This window comes from Stenella coeruleoalba, assembly GCF_951394435.1.
Source record: "Stenella coeruleoalba genome assembly, chromosome: 16".
In the NCBI taxonomy this organism is placed as follows: domain Eukaryota; kingdom Metazoa; phylum Chordata; class Mammalia; order Artiodactyla; family Delphinidae; genus Stenella; species Stenella coeruleoalba.
In genome coordinates, this window is record NC_137162.1 from 53,075,805 (window position 1) to 53,102,843 (window position 27,039).

The 27,039-nt window shown below is 38.9% G+C and overlaps 1 protein-coding gene across 7 annotated transcripts in view; it reads left to right on the forward strand.

Moving 5' to 3' along the window:
- The window catches only part of LOC307174904 (uncharacterized protein), a 636,196-nt gene that overhangs the window by 492,507 nt on the left and 116,650 nt on the right, over nucleotides 1-27,039 (forward strand). For 5 of the 7 annotated variants that reach the window (XR_013824198.1, XM_079899417.1, XM_079899421.1 and 2 more), the window contains one exon: nucleotides 9,903-9,949. The gene's annotated coding sequence lies outside the window, so the exon portion shown is untranslated. The remainder of the gene's footprint in view (nucleotides 1-9,902; nucleotides 9,950-27,039) is intronic. The other 2 variants (XM_079899419.1, XM_079899420.1) reach the window with 1 other exon arrangement.

Consider the following 27,039-nt stretch of genomic DNA (forward strand, 5'->3'; position numbering starts at 1 on the left):
GCCTTTTGAATTTGTTAAACGTATTGGTTACCTTTCTTTACATACCTTGAAAATTTATGTATCTTTAAATGAGAGCATCTTCTTTATCACTCCTTTAGCACCTGTTTCATGTAATCGCCAGGTGCCTCAACACAGGCCAGTAGTGGCCCAAGATCTAAGCCAGATCTTGCCCAGGTGATCAGAGTCTCTTTTTCAACAGGATATCAAAGATCAACTCTACTTAGTGCTCTGTGGTGGCCTAGATGGGAAGGAAATCCAAAAAAGAGGGGATATGTGTATACATATAGCTGACTCACTTTGCTGTACAGTAGAAACTAACGCAACATTGTAAAGCAACCATACTCCAATAAAAATTAAATATATTATATATATAAATATATATATATTATATATATTTATATATAATATATATATATAAATCAATGTCCTAAGGTCAGCACCAGACTCATTCTGTTTCCTGGGTATGTAACTGTTCTTGTTCATTCCAGCCACTCTGTCTTGGTGAAAGCTCTAGCAGCTTCAGGTTCAGGAAGCATTCAAAGATGTTTTTCAGACTTCAGTCATTCTTGAGGGTCATACCTCACCCACCACCACCCCATTTCACAAGGTATCTGGCTCCACTCCTCTGCCATATATGTACCATGTTTTATTCCTATTTCCCACAAGAGTTAAACTCCTTGCTATCACTTTCTGTGTCCATTCCCAAAATCCAGTGGGTCTTCAGCTTCAGGACCTATGCCCCACTCTGTGTTTCCTTTCTGTTTCTATTTTATGGAAATGTTTATCCTTTTTGTTAACCATTTTTAATCTCTCATCTTAATTGCCAGATGTTTACACAAGGGACAGGGAGGGTTATGGGAACTCACACTGTCATCTACTGAAAATTCACAAAAATACAAGTTTTTCCAAAAACGTATATGCTATTGTCCATGCATTTTGCAGCATGTAAAAGAAAAACCCAACTCAAAGCCACTTGGGTCATTTGGGTCACCGTCCCATATTTGCACAAGTTCAGAGTAGGGATGGCTTCCATATGGATTCATCTAGCAGTTAAATAACATCATCAAGGACTAAAGTGTCTTCATTTCTCCTCTCCTACGTGCAGAGTTAATAGTCAGTTTAAAGCTGGTTTTACCCTGGGTCACAAGGTGAATGCCAGAAGTAAATGAGGCTGTATACTTATTGGTTCACATCTGGCAAGAAGAAGAGATTCATTCCTATGTTTCTTTTGGTGTGAAGAAACTTCCCCCACAAGCATCCACAAACCTTTCCTAACCCTCATTGGCCCAAATTGTACTAACCTCTGGAAAGATAAACATGCTTGACATAATTGGGTTAGACCAGTGGTTCTCAAATTGTAGCCCCAGAAACTCCTGGGGATCCGTGAGTTCATTTTAGGGCTTCTGTGGGGTCAAAACTATTTTCACACATGAGGTGAAAAACCCAAAAAGACTGCCCAGCTCACTTGCCATAAAACGAATCTCGTGTACAGCAGCTGTTCTAAATTGTGAATGTCTAAGAGACAGTACATAATATGTAGAAGTCATAGGAATACTGAATATTAATAATAAGTGAAATAAGGACTGAAAAGATGAAACCGTTTAATTGGGTTCTATGCCCAAACCTTCAACCCTCGCTCTTACTTTGCTCTGATTGGCTTCGACTTTCTTTTTGTAATCTAGGAACTATCTTCAGATTGAAAAATAAAAGAGATTCTTGAAAACCAGAAGAACCCAGTCACTTATTTCAAATGAAATAAGATTTAAAACTTAAATATCATTTCCCCCTGACTTTGAGATATAATTGGCATGTAAGATTAGTGTAAGTTTAAGGTGTACCACGTAGTGATTTTATATGTGTGTATATTGCAAAATGATTACCATAATGAGGTTAGTTAACAAATCATCTCATATAGTTGTAACTTTGTGTGTGTATGGTAAGAACCTTTAAATGTTCAAATATGGAATACAGTAAACTATAGTCACCATACTGTACATTATATCTTCAGAACTTATTCATCTTATAACTGAAAGTTTGTACTCTGATCACCTTCATCCATTCCCCCCGCCCCTTATCCCTGCCTCCACCCCCATCCCCACCCCCTACCCCTGGAAACTGCCAACCTGCTCTCTGTTTCTATGAATTCAGTTTTTTTGGATTCCACATAAAAGTGAGATCATATAGTATTTGTCTTTGTTTGAACATAATACCCTCAAGGTTCATCCATGTTGTCACAAATGGCAGGATCTCCCTCCTTTTTATGGCTGAATAATACTTGCATTATTCATTATATATATAATCTCATATCTTCTTTACCCATCCATCCATTGATGGATACTTAGATTGTTCCCATGTCTTGGTAAATAATGCTGCAATGAATGTGGAGGTGCAAGTATACCTTCAAAGTAGTGATTTCATTTCCTTTGAATTTCCTTTGAACCAGAAGTGGAAGTGCTGGATCATATGATAGATCTACTTTTAATTTTTTGAAGAACCTCCGTACTGTTTTCCACAGAGGCTATACCAGTTTACAATCCCACCAACAATGCACACATGTTCTCTTTTTTCCACATCCTCACACTCACTTGTATCTTTTATCTTTTTGATAATAGCCATTCTACTAGGCATGCAGTGATATCTCATTGTGGTTTTGATTTGCATTTCCCTGATGATTAGTGATGCTGAGCACCTTTTCATGCACCTGTTGGTCATTTAAATATCTTCTTTGGAAAATGTCTGTTTAGGTCTTTCTCCTGTTTTTAAGTCGTATTATTTGGTTTTTTACTATTGAATTGTATGAATTCCTTATATATCTTGGGTATTAACCCCTTATCAGATATGTAGTTTGTAAATATTTTCTCCCATTTGATAGGTTGCCTTTTCATTTTGTTGATTATTTCTTTTGTTATACAGAAGCTTTTTAGTTTGATGTATTCCCACTTGATTTTTGCTTTTGTTGCTTGTGCTTCAAGTGTCATATCCATAAAAATCATTGTAAAGACCAACATCAAGGAAATTTTTCCTTTTTTTCCCTCTAGGATTTTATGGTTTCAGGTATTACATTTAAGTCTTTAATCCATTTCATTTTTGTGTATGGTGTAAGATAGGGGCCCAGTTCCATTCTTTTGCATGTGAATATCCAGTTTTCCCAGAACCATTTATTGAAGAGACCATCTTTCCTCCTTTGCACATTCTTGACTCATTTGTCAAATACTAGTTGACGGTATATGCATGGGTTTATTTCTGGGCTTTCTGTTCTGTTCCATTGGTCTATATGTCTGTTTTTATGCCAGTATCATACTGTTTTAATTACTATAGCTTTGTAATATAGTTGTGAAATCAGGAAGTGTAATGCCTCCAGCTTTATTCAACTTTCTCAGGTTTGCTTTGGCTATTTGAGGTCTTTTGTGGTTCCTTACAAATTTTAGGATCATTTTTTTCTAGTTCTGTAAAAAATGTCAATGGAATCTTGATTGGAATTACATTGATTCTGTAGGTTACTTTGGATAGTATGGACACTTTAACAATATTCTTCTGATACATGAACACAGGATATCTTTCCATCTATTTTTGTCTTCTTCAATTTCTTTTGTCAGCATGTTATAGTTTTCATTGCATAGATCCTTAACCTCCTTGGTTAAATTTAATCCTAAGTATTTCTTTCGTTTTGATGGGATTGTAAATGGGATGATTTTCTTTATTCCTTTTTCAGATAATTTGTTGTTAATGTATAAAAATGCAACTGATTTATCTATACTGATTTTGTATCCTATGACTTTCCTGAATTTGTTTATTAGTTCCAACAGTTTTTTGGTGGAATCTTTAGGATTTTCTACTTATAATATTATTTCATCTGCAGACACCGTTTTACTTCTTTCTTTCCAATTTGGATTCCCTTTATTTCCTTTTCTTGCTTGATTGTTCTGGCTAGGACTTCCAGTACTATGTTGAATAGGAGTGGTAAGAGTAGGCACTGTTGTCTTGTCCTTGATATTTGAGGAAAAGGTTTCAACATTTTACCATTGAGTATGATGTTAGCCGTGGGCAACAAATATCTTTTAAATGGTGTAGACTTGCTGTGAGTCTTGGGTGAGACAAAGACTAAAGGAGAAGGTAGAGTGTGCCTTCTAGGTTCTGGTGACTCAGCAGAGCAGAAAAGGAGAAGCAAATATTTAAATGCTGAGATTAGGAATATTACTAAATGAAATCAAGACCTTTACAGCCCTAGGTTTCCTGAATGGCCTAAAGGCCCCCAGGAATTTTCTAATTCAGCATATGCAAGTGGAAGTGTATACAAAGTAATTAAGTTATGAAAATTTAAAAGATACAGAAAAGGTGCTGAGACCACAACTTGAGCTGTGATATACACTGTTGAAAACTGGCAGCTGCTCTAAAGACACCAAGGACGTTTTAGCAAGTTTTCTTCAAATTTCTTTCCAATATGGGCATGGTAAGTATAATATGGTCAGCTACACAAACCCAGGGAATCATCCTGGTGTTAGAGAAGTTGCAAGCACACTGAGGTCAACTAGCAAAATTGCTCAAAGGTCACACACCCCAAACCCAGCTGGGTCTCCCACACAATTAGGTTAATGCCCATGTGGCAGCATCTCTGGGCACCTCTACTACAGGCAGAGGTTTGAGTAGCAGTAGTAGGAGAACCAAGCCAGGCTGTGCTGAGTATTGGTACCCAAATACTTCCATAGATAAAATCTTGCCCACTTTCTATGGCAAGATGTAACAGAACTATCTCTGGACTGAATGTCCTTTATGTGGGGTGCAAGGTGGCAAACTCCAAAAAGAAGTGGAGTGAAGGCTGCAGTGCACACTAATTCTGTGGCATACTTGGATCTGACCGGACAGGTTTTCTGACCTCAGCATGATTGACATTTGGGTCCAGATAATTCTTCGTTGTGGGAGTTCTCCTGTGCATTATAGGATGTTAACAGAACCTCTGGCTTCTACTCAGTAGATGCCACAGCACTTTCTCCCTAGTTGTGACAACCGAAATGTCCCCAGACATTGCCAAATGTTTTCCGGGTAGCAAAATCACCCTCAGCTGAGAACCACTGGATTTGACTGGCAACAATCGTCGGGACTATCTCCAGCCTCATGTTGCTGACAGTAATTGGGGAAATGTATTTAGCCAACTTTCTGCTATATTATATTGCATGTATGCATGCCACCACATAGAGACAGAAGACAGCTTCCTTCACTCCAGCTGACAGGTTTCCCAGAGTCGGATCTAGGGAAACTGAGTTTAAATCACTCCAACCTCAACAGATTTTCAGCACTTGAAGTGGGAAAGCAGAGGTTAAGAGGAGCTTTTAGGCTAGGAGCAGTGCTGTGCGGAGCCAGCTCACATCTGTTCTTGCATCTGCTTTAAGAGACAGTTGCGTCCCTTCCCAACTCTGTGTTCAGTGATGTCACATTGGTAACCTGAAATCAGCCGTGGTGAGAGTATCTATACCACAGAAACTGGCAAATGCTATAACTTTGGGATTTGTTTGTTTGTTTTGGTTTTATTTTTCCATCCAGAGAGCCAATTGGTAAGGATTTACCAACACATCACTGGCTAGGAGTGAGGTGCTATATACCCATGATGGGAGATACGGAAAAGAACAGCAGCACGATCCAGTTTTGCAAGATCCTAGACCTTTTAGGACATGCTCTTTTAGAAGGATGGCTCTGTCATAGATTAATGATTTTGGAGACCATATTAAATAATTTTTAATCAATAGCTTTATAGCCAAGTCTCAGAGGCCCTGTTTATCCCCTGTCATGGAGGCACAGCAAATCTAAAGCGAAGTTAGAATTGGTTTAGATCAATGCAGGCAAAATAATTATACCGAAGTAGATCAATACACTGTCCCTGGAATATAAGCTGCTTGGTAGTTTATGAAGGGACTCAGTAGTATTCAGAATTGGATTTAAAGAGTGGCTGGGTGAGGAGGATGGAGAGATACCCGTGATGATCAGTTGAACAGGATGCCTCAGGGTATTACCAGGGCCTCAGCCCCCTTCCAGTGGCTAAAAACCAAAAGAAAAAAGAAGGAAAAGAAACAGAACTTATATTTAAATTTATAGTTCAAAAATACTTTCCCTGAAATAAAAGAAGATTTGAATCTTGATTTTGAAAAAGTTTTATAATATCAGTAAAGTTTATATTTTCAAATTTATATAAAATAGTGACTTTGAAATACCTAGAGTATGGAAATAAAGTTTCATAATTTGACTCAATTGAATTATCCAGTCAGGTGAAGAGTAATTCCTTTCTCAAACATACATATAACCTACTGACACACAGTGTATATACACACAAAACACACATAAATACATAGCACTCACACACACACACACAATTGATCTGTTGCAGTTGAAGATTATAAATATACTGAAATGTTCTCTCATTACTGACTCAGACTTTACCTCCACAAAGTAAAACTTTATAGGTTATTGGTTTTAAAGCATGTTAAATTCAAAGTAACTGCTATTCTCCCACTATTTAAAAAATAGCAGATCAGCTCATCCCAGATAACTCAAAATCCATTTCTCCCCAGGTACCCTACATTATGAACTAACAAGTCCTATTCCATTTCGCACTGGGAGAGTCTTTGTTACACGCCATTAGCTAAGCTATTTGTTCTCCTTTGAGATTTGACATAAACATTAGTATAGCTATTATTGCAACCGTATGATACATATATGATTTATCTGCTTTTTATCTTTCAAAGAAAAAACTTCATCTCTTGACTAATATGATATTGGTATGTGTTTTGAATTTTAATCATATATATCTGGAGGACAGCCATATTTTAAATCTGTGATGCAGAAATTAGATCATAGATTTGGAGTCACAAACAAGGGCCTAAATTGTGGCAAGCAGCTGTTTGAACTGTCCTCTAGCCATGCGGATCTGCAAAGAAGCGAGAGCAGAGGGCACATCTCCCATGCGAGCAGGTGACAGTTCTCCAATGATGCACCTCACAGCCAGTTTCCTAAGCAGACAGCACCTGAGAAGAAACAGGCAAAACTTTGTTTCTCTGCCATGAAGAGTGTTATATGCAGGTTCATCCCCACAAGCAGAACTGGGGAAAGCCCTGCTTACAAGGGAGATTTCCAAGGGGCAGAATAACTGAATTGGAAAAGAGACAGCATTTAAATGGAGGGTTTTGTTGGAAAATTACGCTGAACCCACCCAATTATAACCTACCCACTGGCCATTATTGATAGGTATCCATATCTAGTGGAGAACATAATATCAGCAATGCAAGTAAAATAAGAAATGTGAAAGCTACTAACTTCTGGTAGAAAAACAGTATTATTCAGATTGGGTGTGCAAGGCCAAAGTCTGCAGTTCCTGCTTGGTTCTCTGTACAGCTGTCATATCCCTCCCACCTTCCCACCCTAGGGGAGCCACTAACATCCCTCTGGCAATCTCACCTGCCCCAGACCCCAGACTCCTCACCTGTGAGGGACTTAAAGAATGCTAGTTCAGCCCAGGTTTTATCTCAGCCCCCGGTGATAGAAATCGATTAGTCCCTCGTTCTTATACTCCAGTGACAAAAGGCCCCCTGCAAGGGGCCTCCATAGTCCCTACAAGGGTAGCTTCCTCTGTATTCTTTCCCACCAAGACCAAGTACACTGCCTTATTCATCTCATGATTTCCAAACGTCACTGATGTTTCTGAACCCTATCCCTTGTCTGGGCCCTGCCTTCTCCTACCAGGCTTCTCTGTGGCTGATAAACAACCTCACAGTCGCACATGGCCTGCCATCAGGCTCCCTAGCCATGCCAGCTCTCATCCTCCCCACTACTGTTGGGTCTATCCCACCCCATGCAAAATACCTTTCATAACTTGGTGGGCATGCCGAATCTTAGGCCACAGCATCCACTCAGTTCCTTACTTCAATACCAAATAAATTCTTGACTCAAGGATTATGCCAAAAGATACACACAAATCATCTCACGTAACCCTCACCAAAGTTCAGTGAGATGTATATCTTATCCGGGTGTCAAATATGAGAAACTCAGGCTCGAGGATACCATGTAAGCTGCTCAAGGTCTTGTTGCTAGGAAAAGGGATCCAGGAGTCAAACCCAGGCCTGTATAGATCTCTAAGCCTAACCACTATACCACGCTGCCTGTAAAAAAGACAGGCTTGGATTCTCTCCAGGCAAAATCATTCTCCAGAGACCAAGCCTCCACTCTGATTTCCCTCTGTCTTCTCAGTCAACGTGGTATTTTGTGACAGAGAACAGGTGAATTCCCCTCCCGCTTCCACATTATAAATCCTGGCCAAAATATCTATAATAAAATGCAAGAAAAAAGGTGAGTGCTGATCTGACAGCTGGAGACCGCCAGGAGCATACGCCTTTCTATAATGCCAAGGGGCTTTGCTTGAGGGCTGCACTTTTGAATTGGCAGCTGTTTCATCTTAATGTGGAAACAGCAACCACAAACAGGAGACCAACATCTTCACATGTACCAATGGTATTCTGGTATCCAGATCAGATTTTTTCCTTGAGCGAACATGGCCTTGCTGTTTTCCACAAGTAGTCATTGACCCAGGGAAAATGAGAAGTTGCTAAAATAAAAAGTTGAGAAGCTGTATAGTTTAGTCAAAGATGATGAGTTGGGAGATTTTTTCCCCTGTCTCTTTTAATATAAAATACTCACATCCTCCTTCAACCTTAGTTTCATCATTCATAATATGAGTAATTTTTTGCTTCCTGCCAAGTATTTAGTGCAAACAAAGGCAAAAATGGTTGTAGATTCTAGAATGAATGACATAGTAAAAGAAAATGACTACACAAAAGATTGTAAACGTATTCTCTATATAGGGTAGATTTGTTTGAACAATAAAATTCCAAAGGGAAATGATATAAATAGTGTCATTTGGTGAAAAAACCAGCCTTTCTTCACTGTGGACTTCGGTCACAACAGAGATTAGAGGTAAAAGTTACCAAACTTAGTGCCGTTCATTATATTGGGTTCTGTTTTGTTTTTAAGAAACTTCTAATGTCTTTGTCATGTTGGGAACTTACAATTCCTCTTGTAATATGTTAGGACACATCCACTGACATCCATCTCACGCCATCTTTCAATGTAACATCAGCTCCAAAAGATGAGGGGAGAATGCCAATGTAGAATTGTTTACCAAGAATATAATTTAATAAAATCACTCTAAATTCTTAGATTTCCAGCCAACATTTAGGGAGAGCCCTTGTCCTTTTTCTTGATTCTTGTTTCTCATTGGGTTTCAGTTTGGATAATTTCTGTTGGCCTGTCTTCATTGTCCACTGTTTCTTTCTTCACCTGTGTCCAGTCTATGGGGGGTGTGGGGTAGGGATCAAGTCAGTCTGGTGAGGAGTTGAGCAGAGTTGGGGTTTTTCTTGCTAGGTTATGGTCAGTGCTCTGTAGACCTGAATTCCCCTGGTGGTTGGCTGCTGCTACCTGCGCTTAATGTGGGTTTAGGGTGCTCCGGGTTTTTCTCAGCACAGCTTCCCTGGGGAGGCTTCAGAGGTCCCTGCCTGCCTGCCTACACCACACAAGGCCCTCTCTCCTCGGCTTGCGCCTGCCTGGCAGCAGCCTACTGGTGCAGGTGACATGAGATGCTGGGCTCCTGGTGGAGCCACGGGGTGCGGGGGGCCCTATTTCACCCTCAGTCTCAGGCAAACCAAGGGCACCAGGACCTCAGAGAACTAGCTCACCGATGAGCTCAAGAAAAATTAGGACCTTGTAATGTACTGGCTTTTCCGCTTCCTTACAGAGGGTGGAATGTGGTCTTTCGAATTTCTACATCCTATGGAAAACACAAGTCCTCTGTCCTATTTAGAGTAAAATTTAAAGTAATGCACTTTCCACAAGGGTTAAAAAAAATTCCTCTTCCTTTCTTCCAGGAGTGTGTGCCTGGGTGTCTCAAGACTCAAAGTCCCACGGTCTGTAAGTAAGTTCCCATGTATAATTCTCAAAATCTCAGCTTGAGATAATGGTCGAAGAATTTTACAAAAGCAGCATTTTCTTTTCTTTTCTTTTTTAACATCTTTATTAGAGTATAATTGCTTTACAATGGTGTGTTAGTTTCTGCTTTGTCACAAAGTGAATCAGCTATACATATACATATGTCCCCATATCTCCTCCCTCTTGCGTCTCCCTCCCACCCTCCCTATCCCACCCCTCTAGGTGGTCACAAAGCACTGAGCTGATCTCCCTGTGCTATGCGGCTGCTTCCCACTAGCTATCTATTTTACATGTGGTAGTATATATAAGTCCATGCCTCTCTTTCTTCACCTCAGCTTACCCTTCCCCCTCCCCGTGTCCTCAAGTCCATTCTCTAGTAGGTCTGCATCTTTATTCCTGTCCTGCCACTAGGTTCTTCATAACCATTTTTTTTTTTAGATTCCATATATATATTAGCATACAGTGTTTATTTTTCTCTTTCTGACTTACTTCACTCTGTATGACAGTCTCTAGGTCCATCCACCTCACTACAAATAGCTCAGTTTTGTTCCTTTTTTTGGCCGAGTAATATTCCATTGTACGTATGTGCCACTTCTTCTTTATCCATTCATCTGATGATGGACACTTAGGTTGCTTCCATATCCTGGCTATTATAAATAGAGCTGCAATGAACATTGTGGTACATGACTCCTTTTGAATTATGGTTTTCTCAGGGTATATGCCCAGTAGTGGGATTGCTGGGTCATGTGGTAGTTCTATTTTTAGTTTTGTAAGGAACCTCCATACTGTTCTCCATAGTGGCTGTATGAATTCACATTCCCACCAACAGTGCAAGAGGGTTCCCTTTTCTCCACACCCTCTCCAGCATTTATTGTTTGTAGATTTTTTGATGATGGCCATTCTAACTGGTGTGAGGTGATACCTCATTGTAGTTTTGATTTGCATTTCTCTAATGATTAATGATGTTGAGCATTCTTTTATGTGTTTGTTGGCAATCTATAGATCTTCTTTGGAGAAATGTCTATTTAGGTCTTCTGCCTATTTTTGGATTGGGTTGTTTGTTTCTCTGATATTGAGCTACATGAGCTGCCACTAAATTTGGGGATTAATCCTTTGTCAGTTGCTTCATTTGCAAATATTTTCTCCCATTCTGAAGGTTGTCTTTTCATCTTGTTTATAGTTTCCTTTGCTGTGCAAAAGCTTTTCAGTTTCATTAGGTCCCATTTGTTGATTTTTGTTTTTATTTCCATTTCTCTAGAAGGTGGGTCAAGAAGGATCTTGCTATGATTTATGTCATAGAGTGTTCTGCCTATGTTTTCCTCTAAGAGTTTTTATAGTGTCTGACCTTACATTTAGGTCTTTAATGCATTTTGAGTTTATTTTTGTGTATGGTGTTAGGGAGTGTTCTAATTTCATTCTTTTACATGTAGCTGTCCAGTTTTCCCAGCACCACTTATTGAAGAGGCTGTCTTTTCTCCATTGTATACTCTTGCCTCCTTTATCAAAAATAAGGTGACCATATGTGTGTGAGTTTATCGCTGGGCTTCCTATCCTGTTCCATTGATCTATATTTCTGTTTTTGTGCCAGTACCAGACTGTCTTGATTACTGTAGCTTTGTAGTATAGTCTAAAGTCAGGGAGCCTGATTCCTCCAGCTCCGTTTTTCTTTCTCAAGATTGCTTTGGCTCTTCGGGGTCTTTTGTGTTTCTATATAAATTGTGAAATTTTTTTGTTTTAGTTCTGTGGAAAATGCCAGTGGTAGTTTGATAGGGATTGCATTGAATCTGTAGATTGCTTTAGGTAGTAGAGTCATTTTCACAATGTTGATTCCTCCAATCCAAGAACATGGTATATCTCTCCATCTGTTTTTATCATCTTTAATTTCTTTCAACAGTGTCTTACAGTTTTCTGCACACGGGTCTTTTGTCTCCTTAGGTAGGTTTATTCCTAGACATTTTATTCTTTTTGTTGCAATGGTAAATGGGAGTGTTTCCTTAATTTCTCTTTCAGATTTTCCATCATTAGTGTATAAGAATGCAAGAGATTTCTGTGCATTAATTTTGTATCCTGCTACTTTACCAAATTCATTGATTATCTCTAATAGTTTTCTGGTAGCATCTTTAGGATTCTCTATATATAGTATCATGTCATCTGCAAACAGTGACAACAAAAGCAGTATTTTCTAAAGTGTGTCTTACAGGATTCTCCTTCCTTTGGATTATAATGGGTATTACTGTTAAATCAGAAGTCAGTGACCAGTTTTCAGTAAATGCTAGTATTATTTTTTAATTTTTTAAAGTTTCTTTACCACAAAACTTCTCAGAGCCTTACATACTGTGTGTCCAGTCCTTTGGGAGCACACACACAAAAAAAGAAAACGTGCAACGTGCTTACACATAAACCTCTTGCATATGTACAAGCATATCAGTAGATCAGTAGAGTCTAAGAAGTAGAATTCTTGGCTCAAATGGCATACTCATTTTTTGAATTTTAATTAAAACTCACATTTTGCACTGCAACAAAAATTATACCAACTTACATCCACAAAGAGTATTAATATTCCCATTTTCTTATACACACTCAGTGACCTTGTGTATTAACATCCTTCTAATATTTGCTAATTTTATAGGAAAGGAATAGTATCTCATGGTTCACATTTGCAAATAGGCAATGTGTATACGTGTGTCAGAAGTACTTAGTCTGGTCATTTTTCTATTGGGTTAATCTCTTATGTATTTGGAAAAGTTCTTCATATTTTAAAGAAGTTGGTCTTTTTCTATGAATTACAATTTTCTTCCTATTTTGCCCTTTGCCTTCAAACATTGTTCATGAGATTTGTTCTTGTTTGTAAATGTTAATTTGTATGTAACCAAATTCAGCAATTTTCTTCTATGCTTTCCAAGTTTCATGCCATGCTTTGAAAGACTTATTCAACTCTAAATTTTTTTAAAAAGCACTAAAGTATTACATGTCATAAAATTAAATTCTACACAACTGTTAAAAACAATAAGATAAATCTATATGTAGTATCCCAGAAATAGGTCCGTTACCTGTAAAGTTTTTAAGAATCTTTACCTGTGTTTCTTTTAAGGCTCACAGCACTGTAAAGTTGGTATTGTTATTTTTCCCAATTTTTCTAATGAGGAAACTGAGTTACAAAGATTTTAAGTATCTCTTAACTTACGTAAAGTTTCATAGCAAGTAGAGAAGGCAGGATTTGCTCTGGGCAGACTGACTAATAGCCAGACTGTGCTATCAGCCAAACTATTTGGGTCTACATGTGGAATAGGAAGAACCTGGTTTGGTTGTTTCCTGTTCCTGAGTGGAATTCAGCAATTAGGAAGAAACTGCAGTTTTCCAAAGATATCTTTAGATGGCTTTCCTTTCTGTTTGCTGGGTGAGTTTTGGTTGTTCACCCACTCCCAGCAAGAATGAGCCTGTCTTGCTTTTGTAAGGATAATTTTTTTTAAAAAAAATCCATCTGACATTAGAGAAAAATCCACTGCGTCTCTCTGAAAGGACAGTTTTAGTATTAAATATTCTCCAACCTTCTTTGAACCTGTAGTTTTGGAGAGCATTTTAAAGAACTAGTGTTCTTTTTAAAGTAATACATTTGGGAGAAAGAACTAAAATCGTAGAATTCTCTTTCCCAGTTTCCTTCACTTTGCTGACAACTGTGTGACCAAGCCCACTTCCTCAGTAAATAAGCCTGAAAACAACACCCTTTTAATGTTTACTGAAGGTTTAATGTATGTTTTAATTATTTTTTTAACCTTGGCCCTTTTCAGTTACTTGTGCATGGGAAAAGGTTTGTTGTTGATGTAATTTACTTTTTTAAATGAATTAAATGATTATGTGGCATTTTGCATCATTCTATTTAAGCACTTAAGATAGTCCACATTTCATTACAAGTTATGCAAGTTGCAGAGGGACCTATTTCCCTCCATCTGACTCTCCCTGTCTGTTGCTGATGTATATGACTGTGAATGAGGGCTTTCTCTTCCGCTCTCTGTGTTATCCCAGCTCAGCCTGAAAAAGTTTATATACCTTAACTGCTGCAAAGTGTTTGTGCTAACAAAATCCAGAGCTTAGGTTAATTATTGGGGGAAGTCCCTTTCCCTGGGCAATCTGCACATCTATTAAAAAATCCTTATGACGATTCATGCAAGCACAGGCTTTTTTTATAAAGGGCTTATTCATCTGCATTGATTAAATCCTACAAAATTAGACTCAGTTCAAGGTCACTAAGTACAGTGATATGTTTCTACAGAAACATTCATGTTTTTTTCACCTACCATCCATTTCATTTCTTTCTTTCTTTTTTAAATTAAGAATCGCTGCATGCCCTGTGGGCTGGAGAAACTTCATAGCAGTGTCTGCAATTCTAAGAATAAAAGCTTAGTTTAAAAATCTGCGACATTCATTTGCCCATCAGACAATTAAGAACATACTATGGGCCAAGTCATGAGGATTTTTTTTAAATAATAATAAATATATAAGACATACTCTCTTCTCAAAGAAAGCTTCAGAACCTGGTGGAGACCAGAGGGCCATAAGATATTATTGAAATTCAGGAAAACTGGTGCTATAATGGAGATAAAACCAACTCCATGGCACCAATGAGGACAGAAGGAAACCTGGCAAACTTTCTTCACATGAACTGCACGTTCCATGATAAGGAACCCAACAAAAAATCTTTCACTCGATAGGCAAGTATGTGTACAAGGTCATTTCCTCAGCATTTTCAAATGAAATCTCAATTCATTCAGCTTCACATGCAGTTTTTACTATGTTTCCATGCCAGGCCATGCACTGAAAATACACAGTCACATATATCACACTATTTAAACCTAAGGACTTTATGAGGTAATTTACTGCTCTATTTTCACGTAAGAAAGCTTATGCTCACAGAGATTAGTTTTCTCAAAGCCACAGAGTTGGGAAGAAACTGGATTACACTTTAACCTAATTTTCCTGCCTTGAGACCACTGATTATCCTGGGGTACCATGATTATGCTCTATACCAGCATCTTTTGTATGAATGAATCTGTGGATCAGGCTAGGAGAACGTAAAGTCATAGCTGGGAGACTCCTCAAGAGCTGCTTGACTTTACAATCTATTCTCCCAAGGTAGCTGGTTATATCCTTTTATTTATTTGTGGGTAAGATTCTCTATCACTCAATATTGCAAACTAGCTATATTTTCGGAGAGAAACCAGTTTTCCAAATCATAAAAGTTCAATTACTTTTTTAAAATTTATTTTATTGAAGTATAGTTGATTTACATACAATATTGTGTTAGCTTCCAGTGTACGGCAAAATGATTCAGTTTTATATAAATATATATATATTCTTTTTCATATTCTTTTCCATTATGGTTTACTACAGGATACTGAATATAGTTCCCTGTGCTATACAGTAGGACCTGGTTGTTTATCCATTCTGTATATAATAGTTTGCATTTGCTAAACCCAAACTCCCAATCCATCCCTCTCCTGCCCCCCTCCCCCTTGGCAACCACAGGTCTGTTCTCTATGTCCGTGAGTCTGTTTCTGTTTCATAGATAAGTTCAATTGTATCATATTTTGGATTCCACATATAAGTGATATCATATGGTATTTGTCTTTACCTGACTTACTTCGCTAGTGTAATAATCTCTAGGTTCATCCATGTAGCTGCAAATGCTATTATTTCATTCTTTTTTATGGCTGAGTAATATTCCATTGCATGTGTATAGATAGATAGGTAGGTACACATCTATATATATATGTATAGATATATATACAACATTGTCTTTATCCATTCATCTGTCAATGGACATTTAGGTTGTTTTCTTGTCTTGGCTACTGTGAATAGTGCTGCTATGAATATAGGGATGAATGTATCTTTTTTTTTTTTTTTTTTGCCGTACACGGGCCTCTCACTGTTGTGGCCTCTCCCGCTGCGGAGCACAGGCTCCGGACGCGCAGGCTCAGCGGCCATGGCTCACGGGCCCAGCCGCTCCGCGGCATGTGGGATCCTCCCGGACCAGGGCACGAACCTGTGTCCCCTGCATTGGCAGGCAGACTCTCAACCACTGCGCCACCAGGGAAACCCTGAATGTATCTTGTTGAATTATAGTTTTGTCCAGATATAAGTCCATGAGTGGGATTGCTGGATCATATGGCAACTCTGTTTTTAGTTTTTTGGAGGAATCTCCATACAGTTTTCCATAGTGGCTGCACCAATCTACATTCCCACCAACGGTGTAAGAGGGTTCCCTTCTCTCCACACCCTCTTCAGCATTTATTTGTAGACTTTTTAATGATGGTCATTCTGACGGGTGTGAGGTGATACCTCATTGTAATTTTGATTTACTTTTTTCTGATAATTAGCAATGTTGAGCATCTTTTCATGTGCCTATTGGCCATCTGTATGTCTTCTGTGGAGAAATGTCTATTTAGGTCTTCTGACCGTTTTTTGATTAGGTTGCTTGTTTTTTGGTATTGAGTTGTATGAGCTGTTTGGATATTTTGGAAATTAAGCCCTTGTTGGTCACATCATTTGCAAATATTTTCTCCCACTCCACAGACTTTTGGTTTTGCTATGGTTTCCTTTGCTGTGCAAAAGCTTATAAGTTTGATTAGGTTCCGTTTGTTTATCTTTGCTTGTATTTCTATTGCCCTGGGACACTGACCTAAGAAAACATTGGTACAATTTATGTCAGAGAATGTTTTGCTTATGTTCTCTTCTAGGAGTTTTAAGGTATCATGTTTTAGATTTAAGTCTTTAGGCCTTTTTGTGTGTGGTGTAAGGGTGTCTTCTAACTTCGTTGATTTACATGTGGCTATCCAACTTTCTAAAGTTTAATTAGAAATGAGACTGTCTAAAAGTTTAATTATTAACTGGAATATAAATCAATAGGGCTCTTTGTTATCTTAATTTATTTCAGTTTCTTATGCACCAGTCTCATAGTCACAACCCGTTTTGGGAACCAGACCTCAGAACATATAACTAGAGGTAAAGGGTTTTGCATGGAATGTTCTACCTCTGCTTTCTTTTACATTTATCCTAAAACATTTTTAATCTTGAAACTCTGTGCCATTCCAATTTGTCTAGTATAATTAAATTGTGTGGCCAGTATTCAAATAATTATAATAAGGTATCACAAGGTAAGTGAAGCTAACAAAAATCACTACTGCCTACTGAAAGTTAGCCACTTAGAGAAATGACCACACCAAAACGGTTTAACAGGTGTCTCTGATTATTCTGGCACTTCCCTCAAAACAAGAAACAAAAATCTAATCTAATTGACTAAACTGCAATAATAATAATTTCTATGATTTATTGAGTACCTTTATGCTGTGTTGGTTGTCTATTGAGGCATAACAAATTACCCCAAAGCTTTGTGGTTTAAAACAACAAACAGTTATTACCTCATAGTTTTTGTGGATCAGAAATTCAGGAGTGATTAAGTTGGGTGGTTCTGCTCTGGTCTTTCATGAGGTTGGTCATCTGAAGGCTTCACGGGGGCTAGAGGCTCCATTTCCAAAATGGCTCACTGACATGGCTATTGGCAGGAGCTGTAGGTTCCCAGACATGCCTCTCCATAGGGTTATTTGAGTGTCGTCTGCCTTCCTCCTGAGCAAGTGATCGGGCAAGCAAGATGGAAAGTACAATGTCTTTGTGATCTAGCCTCAGAAGTCACACCCCATCATGTCCACACTATCCTGGAGTTTACACAGATCAGCCCTACTGACTGTGAGAGGGGACTGTGGTGTAAGGACGTGAATACCAGGAAGTGAGGACCACTGGGGCCACCATGAAGGCTGCATACCACACATACTTAGCACTTCACAGAAACTGTTTCTTTGGATCCTAGTATAGCCCCATGAGATGGGATATTTACTAATACGACACCCATTTATAAATGTGGAAACTGCAACTTAGAAAGGTTATGAAAATGTACCCAAAGCCTCTGGGGAGTATGTATTAGAATTAGGTCAACCAGGTCTCCTTGTCTGAGCACTTAACTATGGACTTTGTACCCCTAAGGGTACAATCCTAGAAAGGTATGAGTGTGGTGTTGCTGATGAAAAGCTGAAGACCATTCTTTGCACTATAGTTGTGGAATCTATGTAGAAGTGAAGGTTTCATGGAGTAGAGCCAGAATTCAAGTGCATGTGAGTGCTGCTTCCACAGTGCTGTAAAGGACATAGAATCCCCATCAGCGGAAATGGACCCTTCTGTTTGTTGCCCATATCCTGCAAGAGTATCGCAGTCTCTTTACCTGGAATCCACTCCACTAGGCTCTACTACTGACTCCTTCCTTAAGTAGAGCTGCATTTCAGAAAACAATGCTCAGGATAATAGACTTAAATGTTCTAGAACCCATAAAAGAGAACCCCCCACTGTAAATTATTACATCAAGGTCTGGTATTTGCAAATCTATTTCTTAGTTTGGGCACTGTTAGGTAGCACAAACCTAAGGACAAGATCTTGCTGGTTTGCTTGGTCAAGGTCCTTCTCCTCTAAAGCAGTCAGCCAACGAGCCAGATTTCAAAACTCCGTCTTTTAGTTAAATAAAAACAGATAGCTTTAGATATACTTGCTCACCTCTAATCGTGTTATAGTCGTACCTCCTTTTTTTTTTTTTTGCGGTACGCGGGCCTCTCACTGTTGTGGCCTCTCCCGTCGCGGAGCACAGGCTCCGGATGCACAGGCCCAGCGGCCATAGTGCACAGGCCCAGCTGCTCTGCGGCATGTGGGATCTTCTCGGACCGGGGCACGAACCAGTATCCCCTGCATCGGCAGGTGGACTCTCAACCACTGCGCCACCAGGGAAGCCCCAATAGGATGTTTCTTACTTCATGGAGTACTAGTACCCAAGAACTGGAGAGTGATGACCACAATCAAGAATTGTGCAGGAAGAATGTTTTACCCTAAGACAAGTCAGCATCTTCCTAGGAACAATTCCCCCTTTTTTGAGCTTATTTAAGAAATTTCATTTTTGAAAAGTAGTTATGAACTTCAGCACCAAATCCAACTTTACTCTTGAAATCTAATCTCTGCCACTTTATAAATAACAACCAAATGAGTAATACAAATGCAAATTAAACTGCAGGGGAGGACTGATGGCTGGAGGGGAAGAAATCCATAGAGAATTGGTTTATCTCCTAGGTAATGAAGATGACAGACTGGGGTGCAGATTAGTTTGTTCTCTCCTAAGCCATGGGGAAAGCAGTGATGAGAATTGAGTGCACAGCTGTGGAATATATCCTGAAGCCCATGCACTTGGGCTGCCAAGGTTGTTCCCGGGCTTTCGCACAATAGTGTTTGATTACTACAGTAACTGAGGACTGTTCTTATTTGTTTTCCATAATGCTATGACAGTATGCCTGCTCAGCTCAGGACTGAGGGAAAATCTTTAATATGGACTGCTCTTTTCCATAAGAATGAAGCTAACCTCACAGGGATCAGGTCCTGGAAAAGCAGGTTTTCTGAAGCAGTCTAATATATTCACAGCAGTGGTCCCTCTGCAGGGCTCTTTTTTGTATTTTAGGGAGGCAGCTCTGGAGCTAGGAGTATGGAATTAAAGTATGAACTACACTGTGTCACTAGGACACAAAAGCAGTCAATATCTCTTTGCATTCCTGTATGTGCATTCCTTCATGGAGGGGGGAACATTGGTCCTCTGGACGTGTCTGAGTTCCAGTAGTGGCCAAACTAGGTTTCCTCAAATATCCAAAAGAATAAATACGTAAAATTCAAAAGTAAAATTCTGCACTTAAGTACCCCTTCCCCATCAAAAAAAAAAAAAAAAAACTACTTAAGTAAAGAGTAGTCAATAGATGAATTAATACGATATTATAGAAAGAAGTGTGGGTCAACAGCATGATGTAACTACCAAAAATCATGCCCAAAACACTGGGCAGAGCTTACTGCCCAGGGAGAGAGTGGTGTCCATGCCCCTAGACCAGCTCTATTCACCTATACTCTATGCATTTTTCTGCTCACTTCATTTTTTTTTTTTAATCAAACTTAAATTTATTCCATTTAAGAATGTAACTTATGGCACATACCTTGGTTTGGGTACCACCAAGTACAGATCCTGTGATAGAACTTTGGTGCGAGTGGTTTATTTGGGAGGTGATCTCAGGAAGCACAAGTAGGGCAGTGGGGAAAATGAGACAGGGAAGGAAGCTAAGCTAAACAGGGTGCATTAATGAGACAGGTAAATGCTGTGGGGCATCTGGGCTTCAGACCCAGAAGGGACACTAGGAAGAACCATATGAATGGAACTTTATGAAGTACCAGGTGTTTCCCTCACACAGCCGTCTCTAATCTTATCCACCCATCACTGGCTTCTCAGGGATTGCAGACTAGAGTGAGGACTTAGGTTCTGCCAATTCTCGGGTTAGACACTGCAATTTCTACCATCCCCTGACCTCATATCCCACCTACTGTGAGAGGCAAGTCCATGCACTATCACTCTTCAAAACAGTGTTCTCTGTCACCTTCAACCTATAGGTTATTTTTTAATTGAACTATAGTTGATTTATAATGTTGTGTTAGTTTGGGGTGTACAGAAAAGTGACTCCGTTTTTTATATATATATATAAATTTACTTATTTATATTTATATATATATATAAATATATTTATTTATATACTTATATATATTCTTTTTTAGATTCTTTTCCATTAGAGGTTATTACAAGATATTGAGTATAGTTCCCTGTGCTATACTGTAGGTTCTTGTTGGTTATCTATTTTATATATAGTAGTGTGTATATTTTAACCCCAAACTCCTAATTTATCCCTCCTCCCCTTCCCCTTTGCTAACAATAAGTTTGTTTTCTATGTCTGAGTCTATTTCTGTTTTGTGAATAAGTTCATTTGTATCATTTTTTTTAGATTCCACATATAAGTGATATCATATGATATTTGTCTTTCTCTGTCTGACTTCACTTAGTGTGATAATCTCTAGGTCCATCCATGTTGCTGCAAATGGCATTATTTCAGTCTTTTTTATGGCTGAGTAATATTAAATTGTGTATATATGTATGTGTGTGTGTGTATATATATATATATATATATATATATATATATATATATATATATATATACCACATCTTCTTTATTCATTCATCTGTCAATGAACATTTAGGTTGCTTCCATGTCTTGGCTATTGTAAATAGTGCTGCTGTGAACATTGGGGTGCATGTATCTTTTTGACTATAGTTTTCTCTCGATCTATGCCCAGGAGTGGGATTGCTGGATCATATGGCAACTCTATTTTTAGTTTTTTAAGGCACCTCCCTACTGTTCTCCATAGTGGCTGCACCAGTTTACATTCCCACCAACAGTGTAGGAGGGTTCCCTTTTCTCCACACTCTCTCCAGCATTTAATAATTATTTGTAGACTTTTTAATGTTGTCCATTCTGACCAGTATGAGGTGATACCTCATTGTAGTTTTGATCTGCGTTTCTCTAATAATTAGTGATGTTGAATATTTTTTAATGTGCCTGTTAGCCATCTGTATGTCATAAGGGCCATTTAAAGTAGAATATGAGAAGATAGTGATAAGCTAAAGAAGGGACTATTATACAAAAAGAACCAGAACGTTTTAGTTTTAATTCCCAGCTTCATCAGATGTCAAAAGGTACTAAATTTAGGAAATGGCTCCAAGCAAAATCAAATCCAAGATGCTCTCAAGAAAACATGGTTTAAATATGAAGCTGAAGGAGTGCACATAAAATTCTTTAAGACTTCAGAAATATCAAAAGTGCTGCTTCAGAGTGTTATTCAGTCAGATGAAAAATCTCTCTTAAGGCTTCAAGAGAGTAACTCACAGGTCCTTTAAATCAAACAATAGAGCTTCTAAGAAGCTTAAGAGTATTGTTCCTCGATAGAAGCCCACAGTAGAAAAGGGCTTATCTTGAAGAGATTTGTCATTATTTTTTATCTAATGGCAAGAACTCAAAAAAGATGCATAGGAGACCCACAATGTTTTTAAGAGAATGATATATGCAGAAGCAGCACCAGCTTGGACTGAAGGAGACAGAGACAGTACAAAATGAGAAGAGGCCTTAGGACCCTCAACATCTACAAACAGGATGCAGACTAGAAAGCTAGTCGAAGGCTACCTTTCATAAAAATGAAAGGATGACTCGGAGAGTGGAATCAAGAGCCTGGAGAATACAGCCAAGAGCCCTAAAAAAAAAAAAAACTCTGGAACAGAAGTAGAACTGCATTCTAATAAAGGAACCTCCAAGTTACATTTGCTCAGCTGTGTTTTATAATTACCATTATCTAATGACTCTTCATGCCTCCCATTTCCCCCTTTTTGAATAGGAATGCCTACAAAGGTTACCCTACACGTGTACCATCTTTAATGTTGGGTATGTGTGAGACAAATAGTTTATCTCTCAAATTTTGTAGATCAAGAGGAATTCTACTCAAAGAACCATACTCAAAGTACTACATCCAAGGAGACTTATACTTACCTGAACCTGGCTTAGATTATGATATTCTGTATTTTGAGCTGATGCTCAGATAATACCAAGCAATAGCAAGAATGTAGATAAATAAGAATCTTTATGCATTGTTAGCAAAGAAGACTTTTTTTTTGTGGTACGCGGGCCTCTCACTGCTGTGGCCTCTCCCGTTGCGGAGCACAAGCTCCGGACGCGCAGGCTCAGCAGCCATGGCTCACGGGCCCAGCCGCTCCGCGGCACGTGGGATCTTCCCAGACCGGGGCACGAACCCGTGTCCCCTGCATCGGCAGGCGGACTCTCAACCACTGCGCCACCAGGGAAGCCCAAGAAGACGTTTTTGAAGGGAAAATGGGGAAACTTGGTAAAATTAAGGAGGCTCATGCTTATAACCTTAGCCATCTTACTCCTCAATAGGGAAATTCTCACATAGGAACATAAGGAGGCATGTACAAGGATGTTCATTAAAATATTGCTCATATTAGCAAAATTAGAAGCAACCTAGATGTCATCACTAGAGTGATGAATAACTAAAATGTGGTGCAGATTTTTGATAGATTATGATGTAGCAAACAGAAGAAGCTAGAGATTTACAAACAGCAACACTATTCAATCTTTTAAACAATAAGATTGAGTAAGTAAATGAAACAAAATAAGTTCTGTAACATAACACCATTTGTATAAATTAAAAGACCCACTTGCCAAATAAAACTTTATGGTTTTCACTGAAACTATCTAAGTATAGCATATTAAATTCTCTAGAGTGGTTGTCTATGGAAGGTAGAGAAACAAACATAAAGATTGACAATAAAGCAGAAGAAGATAAAATAAAACAAAAGAAGTTGCATGCTAATGAACTATGAACTGAGAAACATGATTAACTCAATTTTCAATGTCTGAGGCCCGAAAAAAAGAAAACAGCTATAGAGAAAGGAAGAAACAAACCAACTAACCAAGAGACAAAAGGAGGGCAGAGAGGGGAAGAAGGGAAAAATGGAAGTAAAGGCAAATTAGCTAAAAGGTATATAGCTAAAAGGTACTTTTAGCTGAAGAACTCGGGCACCACAGGGAGGCATTAGCAGCTCTAGGCTCTAGCTAATCTCTTTCATATTTGACAACTATTCTGGCCCTTTTTCAGATTTTTTTGATCTGCATGAGACAGTGTCAGGAATTACGAGTACCTCAAGCTGAAGAAAAGATTTACTTTAGTTACGTTTGTTGTTTTTCTAGCTTATCGATGGAAAGAAATAGTAATAATAGTAATACCTGGACTTAGCATTATTATTATTACTGGAGGTATTATTTTACTGGAGGAAAAATACTTGAGAACCTTTATGCTCAATCAAATTTCCTGGCATAGGGGTGTCTTGAGCCTCCTGGAAAACTGACCTCATATTCTGTCCAGGGTATTGAGTCATTTGGAGTATCTGGCTCCTGAATCCCTTTTCAGTACATCAAATTCCCTTTGAACACAGGTCTGAGGGCATTTTTTAAATGACTAATTAGATAAAATTCATATCACATTCAGAAATTGTGTTTCATTAACACAGTATGAGAAGTCTACTATTAGCCACATTTATGCCTTATTAGCAGCATAAAAGCACTTAGGTAACTTGCTTGGGCAGCCAGTAATACTGCTAGCCTCTCTTGCCCATATTAATTATGAATGCATCTTGAAAGGCAGCATGATAAGGCTGGCTGAAGATGAATAGAAATATAGGACTGTGTTATTCCAATTCTCTCAGTCCTTCTTCCACTGAAACCTTGATTGTACTTGGATAAGTGGTATTCAAGAGCAGCCATTTCTGAGACCCTTAATGAGAGCATTAAAAACCAGGGAGGGGAAAAGTGTAGGTTACAAGAAACAGGCAAGGAGAGATGGCTCGTGCCCAGTAAAAAATAAAAAACGCATTGCTTGCTCAGGAAGCCAGGTGTGAAGAAGGAATTCAGTGTCCATCTGGACATTTAAATCTGAAAATAATGTGAAGGAGGAAATTCGTAGAACTGACAATGAAGAGGAGAGCAACAGATGCTAGACTGGAGAGTGAATGTGGATAAGAATGACTGTCCTAGCCTATGGAATAAAGAAAACATCACTAGGCTGAAAGATTTAGAGAGATTAAAGGCAGAGAGTCATCAAAAGCCATTTTGCACATGTGTTAACTGTGGCGATTTTTATTGTTTATGAAACTCTTCCACTAGTGCATGTCAGAATAATCTAAGATTTTGTATATTGACCATCTTTGGATTGTATTTTTATGTTTCTAAAGGGATGAGATCCTGTGAAACAAAGCAGTGCATTTTGAGGAATGCACATGAAAATGAGCAAGAATCATCTTGATAGCTTTTCTAAGGAGAGGAAAAACTTGACTCTGAAGAGTGGATAATAAGGCTCATGCATCTAAGTTCCATTCTTCAAAGCAAACGTCAGCCATCATAAAAAGCTAACCTCTTGGCTCAAGATATAATTGTGTCTTTCTAATTTATTCAGCCCAGACCCTGGACCTAAGTTGCTTGAATTATTTTTCTGCAATTTACCTATTCTATGAAAACCTTGATCTTTGGCTCTGCAGAATAAAGATAGTAGTGACCATTTGGCAGAATTATTGTGAGGATGCCAATAATAACTGCAAAAAAGAACTTAACCCGGGCTTCCCTGGTGGCGCAGTGGTTGAGAGTCTGCCTGCCGATGCAGGGGACACGAGTTCGTGCCCCGGTCCGGGAAGATCCCACATGCCGCGGAGCGGCTGGGCCCGTGAGCCATGGCCGCTGAGCCTGCGTGTCCGGAGCCTGTGCTCCGCAACGGGAGAGACCACAACAGTGACAGGCCCGTGTACCGCAAAAAAAGAAAAAAAAAAAAAAAAAAAGAACTTAACCCAGTGCCTGGCACGTGATGTGACCTTAGTGAATTGTCCCTAATTGTACTGCTGTTATCATTACCATCAGGAATAGTACCTATGCCTATAACATGCTTGGGATCAATGTTCACATTACTTGGACTTGTGATTTGAATAATGAATACTTTTTTTGAGGGCTAACATCACACTATTTTGGGAACACTGTGTTTTGGGATAATGTCTTAATCAGGTTAAAGGAAAAAGAAACTCTGAGAAGTACATCTAGAGCAGAAAAAAATGAGCTGTGAAAATTACTCTCATGCCCAAAACTACCAAAATTAACCTGTGGATCTAGGGAACCACTAGAGAATAAAAAGCACACAAGTTTCTCCAAACAGCACTTCTCTTTGATGTATCCATGAGTGACTTACCTGGTGTGTGCCTCAGAGAGAAAGGATGCTCTGTGCAGTTTGAGCCTCTGCCGGTATGACGCAAATGAAAAACTGAAAAAGTTCCAAAGCACCAGTACAGATGATTGGTGTTTAAAACAAACAAATAAAAAAGCTGGAAAAGCAAAAGGTAAAGATCCCTGGGACACATAAAAATGTTCACCTAAAGGAAAAAAAAAGATGCTCCCTCCTTATGTTGGAATCAACTTAGATGAAGAAACACCTTCCTCTACATGTTTTCATTTTTGTCACTCAAAAAACTTTGGCAGCAGGTGAGCTACTGTTATCTCCATTTCACAGGTGAGGAGATGGAGGCTCAGCAAGCTGGGGTGAGAAGGTGGAAGACCAAAGTTTGAAGCTCAGCCTTTCTGACTAGCCTGCCCTGTTTCCACCTCTCACACTCTTGACACTCCGAGACTCAATGGAATCTCTTTCTCTTGGGAACTCCAAGAATAGAGTTCACCTTTGAGAAATGCAGTTCTCTCTGGAGGGAGAATTAATGATCTCTCTCTCTGTCAAGATTCCTTCCAGCCTTTGATTCATCTGCATCCTCCTTCTCTGAGCCTGGGCTACTGGTTGACCTACTTTGGAAGCAGAAGAAAAGGAACCTGTAAGAGAGGAAGGAGTCAGCACTGGAATGTCATAAGTGCTTCTGGATTTTAATGAGGCGGATATAAAACCAAAATTTTGAATATGATGACAACACAGTGCCGAGGGGGTTATATGTAGACTGATTGACACTATTGTCAAAAACAAACTCAGAATAGAAAGTGTATACCTGTATGTCATTAACAGCTTTGAAATAGGCTTCATCTCAGTGCACAGTGGCAGCCTGTGAAACGGTTTGACCCATATGAATCCTTCATAGATATTTTTGGCATTTTCTGGGGTGTCTTCCTCTGTTGTCTGTCCTTCATACTTGCCTGGATTCAAATCAAGGCCCTACCATTTCTCAATCTCATAGTTCCCTAGTATTTTATCCACAAATAAGGATAATAGAATCTACCTCATAAGTTATTTACAGGAATAAAATCATGTTAGTATAGGGTTTTGATGATGTTCATATATATAATTACCCATTAAATGTTAACTGTTACTACTAGCTATTCTCATGGATGCCAAGCCCCTGAAACTTTCCTCGCTCTTCAGCTTAATTAATTCATGCCTCACCTACCAGGTCAATCTGATCCCAAGTTCTAAGAGCTGACTTGGCCCTGAGCACCACTGTCCATCACCACAGAAGTCAGTGTCACTTGCTGCTGTTCAGGTGTAACCTTTGGTACCAGCTCCAATAGCTATATGTATATTAGTTTC